Raw genomic sequence first — 6775 nt, forward strand, 5'->3', positions numbered from 1 at the left:
GCGCTCAGCCTTTCTTATGGTCCAACTTTCACAGCCATACATTGCAACTGGGAAAACCATAGCCTTGACTATATGCACTTTTGTTGGCAGGGTGATGTCTCTGCTTATTAGTATGCTGTCTAGATTTGCCATAGCTTTCCTCCCCAGGAGCAAGCATCTTTTAATTTCTTGGCTGCAGTCCCCATCTGTGGTGATCTTGGAGCCTAGGAAAATAAATTTGTCACTACCTCCAGTTCTTCCCCATCTATTTGCCAGGAATTGAGAGGGCCGGATGCCATGATCTTAGTTTTCTTAATGTTGAGTTTCAAGTCAATATTTGCACTCTCCTTCTTCACCTGCATCAAAAGGCTCTTTAGTTCCTCTTCACTTTCTGCCATTAGAGTGATATCATCTGTATTTCTGAGGTTGTTGATATTTCTCCTGGCAATCTTAACTCCACCTTTTGATTCATGTAGCCCCACCTTTCTCATGATTTTTTCTGCATATAAGTTAAATAGACAGGGTGACAGTATACAGCCTTGCCAGACTCCTTTCCCAATTTTGAACCAATCAGTGGATCCATGTCCAGTTCTCACTGTTGCTTCTTGACCCGCATATAGGTTTCTCAAGAGACAAATAAGAAGATACTCCCATCTCTTTAAGAACTTGCCACAATCTGTTGTGATCCACACAATCAAAGGCTTTAGCATAGTCAATGAAGCAGAAATAGATGTTTTTTCTGGAACTCCCTAGCTTTCTCCATGATCCAGCATATGTTGGCAATTTGATCTCTATTTCCTTTGTTTATTTATTACTGTTTACTTATTAATTAGATGTTTTACCTTTATTATTTTTATAAATAACTCAAAGAATCAAACATACTTAATACTTCTTCCCTCTATTTTCCCCATAAAAACCACTCTGTGAGGTGGGTTGCATTCAGAGAGAATGACCTGCCTAATGTCACCCAGTGAGCTTTCATGCCCCTAGGCCAATAACTTATACACTACACCGAATGGGCTCTCTTCAGTATGAGAAGATTGCTCATCCTGTTTAAGCTATTTAACCTGAACACTTTTTCTCTAATTAGATTTGAGATGATCCAACCTTGAACATAAGATATATCTTAAGCACAGGGTTCATTTTCTCTAGTGGCGATGATGTCACTTAAAAAGTCTCAACAGCCTAGTAGCATTCGATCTATGGCTCTCGGCCAAAAGATTGGTGTTGATGCTACTTCAAAACCAAGTCTGTTATAATGATATAATCCTTGATGTGTATCTTTGGCTCACATTATAAGTGAATGGCAAAAAAGTATCAAAGCCCTTGGATGCTGATTTTGCTTTTTCAATTCTATCACAATATAAATTGGAGAAGCATTTTGCTAAACTAAAGCCAGAAATGTAATTTAATTTTTATACTTGAAAAAATATAATTCCCATTGGACGGATACCTGTCAACACCTGCCCTATGTGCTTCCTAACATGGAGGCCACGAAAAGTAAGGTGAAAAAGATACTGAGCGATGGTGCAGGTGTTGTCAAAAGATGGCACTGGCATACGCAAACGCATAAAATACTGTTACAAAAAATTACACAAACGTATCCAATCCCATAAGCCATCGCAAAAAACAGAAAGTGACATAGATCAGAGGAAAAACTGATCCCGCTACCAAAAAGAATACTGTAGAACTGTCAGGTAAAATCATCTATGGTGATTTTTGAATTACCATGCTCCACTAGATGTGGTTCTTGACTTAAGACCAGAATTGGGAAAATTTCCAATGCTAAATAAAGTGATGGTGAAGTGAGTTCCTACTAATCTTTTTTGCCAATGTTATTAAGTAAATTACTATGTTATTAATCACGTGTTCATTAAGCAAATCCAGCTCCATTTTTTGACTTTGCTTGTTGGAAGCTGGTTGGAAGGTCACAAATGGTGATCACATGACCCCATGTTGTGACCCAGACCCAAGTAGGTAGTAGTAAATGCAATCAGTTCAAAAGCAAACAGACTTTATTAGAACAGCTGAGAATTAACTCATTCTCAGGATTGTCCAAACTAAATCAAAGAAAATTCTTCATAACACAATTCTTCAGTCTTATCGCCAACCTTGGTTTAATTAGACAAACTGCCAAAGTCTTTTCTTGGCAAAAGTTCAAAAGCAGAAGACGCCAACAAGAAATAAATGCAGCAAGACAAGGAGCAAGGCTATCTTCCAACAAAGAGCCCAAACGCCATTGCTGGTCTTTTAAGCCTTATGAGAGGGGCCAGTCATCTTTTGACCCTACTCCTGAGTCGTCCTTTTTGCTTTAGCTGCTCTTGCCTTCTGGCAGCTCTTTTTATACATGCATTAGGAACAGGTTCCTCCTGTTCCTCTGCCTCACTACTGTCAGCCTCTGGAAGCTCCAGAGTCCACACATCACTCCCTGATAGCCCTGGCACCACCTCTGCCTCCGACGCAGAGCCCTCATCCGGGCCTTCCCCAGCCTCCAGGAATGGCCCTGTTCTTCCTCAGCCTCATCGCTGTCCGACTCAGTTGCCAGCTCCGCAGGCTGCTGGCAGACCACAACATCCCAGGATGCTGCAATTGTCATGCAATTGAGGATTGTTGTATTAATCTTGGAGCGCAGGGTGGGTGAGGAGGAACATTTCAAGAAACAGACCTAGCAGAACCTGAGGTATTTATGGTAGACTCTGGGTATTCCTCATCATAAATTGGCACAAATAGTTATATCATTATAATAGAATCAGTTCTAAATAGCATCTGCATCAATGCTTTAGCAGAAAGCTGTGCTGTTACAAGACAGTACTGGTACCCTGTGCTGTGTAGATAATATCATTGTCATTAGAGAAAAGGATCTCAAGCACTGTGCCAGAGATCGGTGGCCTATAGCCTTCAAGCACAATGCAACCCATCTACTTCTTTATACCAAATATTACATACTGAAGTCTAGCTACTGCAAATGTATAGAGAATATTCAAATAGTTGTGAAATCTCGGAGGCCACTCTCAGTTATGACTCTTTTCTAGGATTCATCAGTTATTACAACAGATCCCTGCCAAATGTAGCTACTACGCTATATCCCTTGAACATTTTACAGTATTTTAAATGGGAACGGCATGGCCCTGGCCAAAACAGCACACACAACCTCTCAGAGGAGCAAATCAACACCATCATATTAGTCATAATGCTCACATGTCATATTGTGCATTTACCAGTGAAATTCGTCTGGGATACCTCACAATATGGCTTTAGTGTAATTACAGCACTCAGAACATCTGGCAGTGAATAATACAGGCAGTTCTCAACTTACAACCATTCGTTTATTGCCCGTTTGAAGTTACAGTGGCCCTGAAAAAGTGACCCATGATCGTTTTTCACACTTACAATGATTGCAGCATCTCCATGGTCATGTGATCAGAATTTGGATGCTTGGCAATTGGCATGTATTTATGACAGTTGCAGTATTTCGGGATCAAATGATCACCTTTTGTGACCTTCTGACAAGCAAAGTCAATGGGGAAGCCAGATTCACTTAATTACCATTACTAACTTAACAACTTCAGTGATTCACTTAACAACCGTGGCACGAAAGTTCATAAAATGGGGCAAAATTCACTTAACAAATGTCTTGCTTAGCAACAGGAATTTTCGGCTCAAGTGTGATCAAGGACTGCCTGTAGTAGCTTTTCCATTATGGTCACTCAACATCTGAAGAGCAAAATTAGGCACAAATAGGCAGGAAAATACCAGTTTGGACAATTAAAAGTTTCAAGCAATATTTGTATGGAAGTAAAGTACCCTGATCCCTGATCAAAATCACGTGAAGTATTAGTACCGCTTTATAAAGTCTTAGTAAGGCCATACCTGGAATACTGCATCCAGTTTTGGTCACCACACTACAAAAAGATGTTGAGACTTCGGAAAAAGTGTGAAGAGTAACTAAGGTGATTAAAGGCTGGAGACAAAAACATATGAAGAATGGTTGCAGGAATTGGATATGGCCAGTCTAGAGAAAAGAAGGAGTAGGGGTGACATGATAGCAGTGTTCCAGTATTTGAGGGGCTGCCACAAAGAAGAGAGGATCAACTTATTTTCCAAAGCACCTGAGGGCAGGACAAGAAACAGTGGATGGAAACTAATCAAGGAGAGAAGAAACCTGGAATTAAGGAGAAACTTCCTAACAGTGAGGACAATTAACTAGTGGAACAGCTTGCCTTCAGAACTTGTAAGGGCTTCATCACGGGAGTTTTTTCAGAAAGGACAGGACAACCACCTATCTAAAATGGCATGCGGTCTCCTGCTTGAGTAGTGGATTGGCCTCCAAAGTCTCTTCCAGCTCTGTTCTGATTGATCATCAACCAATGTTGGCAATCATCAGTCCATAAGAAGAAATTCTGCTCATAGCATCCATTCAAAAAGTTTGGCTTTATTTTTTAAAAGGCTTAGATACTAAACAGAACTAAGGGATGCATGAAAAAGGAACTATTGAATTTTGGGAATTGAAGTCCACACATCTTAAAATTCCAAGATTGAGAAATAGTGGTCTACAGAGCTATCAGTAGAGACTGAAACTTCCACATCAGGAATATTCATGAAGCAATAAAAGCTTTAAGCCCCGATGTGCAATTGGTAGACATTAGCAAAAATAATATTTTCCTTTTCTCCTCAAAACTACAGTAATATGAGTTGCAGCTTTGTGAACGTATATTGACATCCTGTCTTATTTTGTTCTATACAGTAAGCAAACTAAAAAAACTGCAGGTGATCCTTGACTTACAACCCATCACTGAGAAATTATTTGAAGTTTCAACTTACTTGCAGAACGGGAATTATCTCAAAAGGGTAATTTACAACATGATGGTTGCCCACCCCCCATAATATGACCATACTTCAGATGCTCAGCAACATGGCCTTGTTTGTGGCCGTTTGCAGTATCCCATAGTCATGTTATTGCATTTTGCTGTATGATTTTACCAACAAGTTATATGTACATACATATGTATATAACAAGTAATCATATGCCAGTGATGTTCTTATATTTAAGGACGAACCTTCTGAAACCTAAGAGAACTGCTCAGAGAACTAAGCAGTCATCTCACACCAAAATGCGATTTACTGACCAGCTGGAGAAAAAACAGAAATACAAAAAGAAAAGATTATAACCAGTTTAGCTCAATATACTCAACTGTAATTTCTAAGTTACCAACAAAGCATCCGTTAATGATAAGTAGACATGGATAGTTGTACCAGTACCACTAGGCTGTGGTAACATGCAAAAACCACTAGTCTTTGATTTGTAATTATAAGGGCTATTACATTGGCAGAAAGTCAAATGGACACATGGACAGGCATGGTTAATGCCTTACTTGGGAACAACAAAAACCCCATACACTAGAATTATGCTCACTACAGATAAAAATTATAATGCTTTTATTAAGTACTATTAATTTATATAGCAGTCTAGAGTCACTTCATTAGCAAAATGATGGCATATGAATTTAATAAATAAACTAAGTTTTTATGCTATTTTCTGGCCAAAGGCTTTCAAAGCAGCTGTATACAAGAAAGTTAAACCATATAAAGGTATATCCTCGATTTACAACAGGGGTAGTCAACATTTTTATACCTACCGCCCACTTTTGTATCTCTCTTAGTAGTAAAATTTTCTAACCGCCCACCGGTTCCACAGTAATGTGCCATGTATTCCACAGTAATGCGCCATGCATGCCTCTTGCGCATCGTGGATTGGGTTTGGGGGTGGGACGCCGGCCAGCAGCTTTGCTTGTCTGTTACAGCTGGGTGGAGTGGGGGGAAATGCACGAGCTATTCTGGGATGAGGCTCTTTTGTTTGCGGTCGCACTGTAGCGCCATTTAGTTTTACTTACGTAACATGAACTAAACTTATGTGCAGGCGATACAAATAGTATATTTTCAGAAATTTAAATTGTCATGGGGAATTTTATGAAAACCTAATGAAAATGTTTTTAAATAATGCCATGATTTTTTTTAAAAAAGTCAATTAAATTTAAAAAAAAGGAAAGTGCTTTAGTATGGGACAAAACTCCTACCGCCCACCATGAAAGTTGGAACGCCCACTAGTGGGCAGTAGGGACCAGGTTGACTACCACTAATTTACAATCACAATTGAGGCAAAAATTTCTGTTGCCATTTATTGAGTTTTGCCCCATTTTGCGACCTTTCTTGTCACAGTTGTTAAGGATATCATCCCAGTTAAGTTAGTAACATGGTTGTTAAGTGAATCCCTCTTCTCCATTGTCTGTGCTTGTCAGAAGGTCGTAAAATGGGATCACAGGACCCTCGGGCACTGCAACCATCATAAATGTGAGTCAGTTGCCAAATGGCTGGATTTTGATGACGTGACCTTCGGATGCTACAACGGTCATGTGAAAAAAAGGGATATCCCTTTTTTCTTCGAACTGTCACTAAGCGAATTGTTGTTAAGTCGAGGACTACCTATAAGCCACTGGGTTAGAAAGGGACACATAGGCCAATATCTCATAGGTTTGTGTGTAAGAAGGGGTGTGTTTATGTGTTGGAATTTGTGCCACATAGTATGTTCAATCCGTTTCCTGGTCTAGTGCAAACGTGGCCCCAGCTGAGCGGAACGGTTTGTGGGGAGGCGCCTCTGCTAAATCTCTGGCACCGTCCTCGAAAAGCACAGCCGTTCCTCTTTCTTGCTTCGGGCAAAATGCCCGCAAAGTCAGACCCCCAGCTTGCCTCCGAGAAAGCTTTAAAAAATTATTGGTCGTGTTTTAATTGCTACAGGGCG

Source organism: Ahaetulla prasina, chromosome 4, assembly GCF_028640845.1.
Source record: "Ahaetulla prasina isolate Xishuangbanna chromosome 4, ASM2864084v1, whole genome shotgun sequence".
Classification (NCBI taxonomy): domain Eukaryota; kingdom Metazoa; phylum Chordata; class Lepidosauria; order Squamata; family Colubridae; genus Ahaetulla; species Ahaetulla prasina.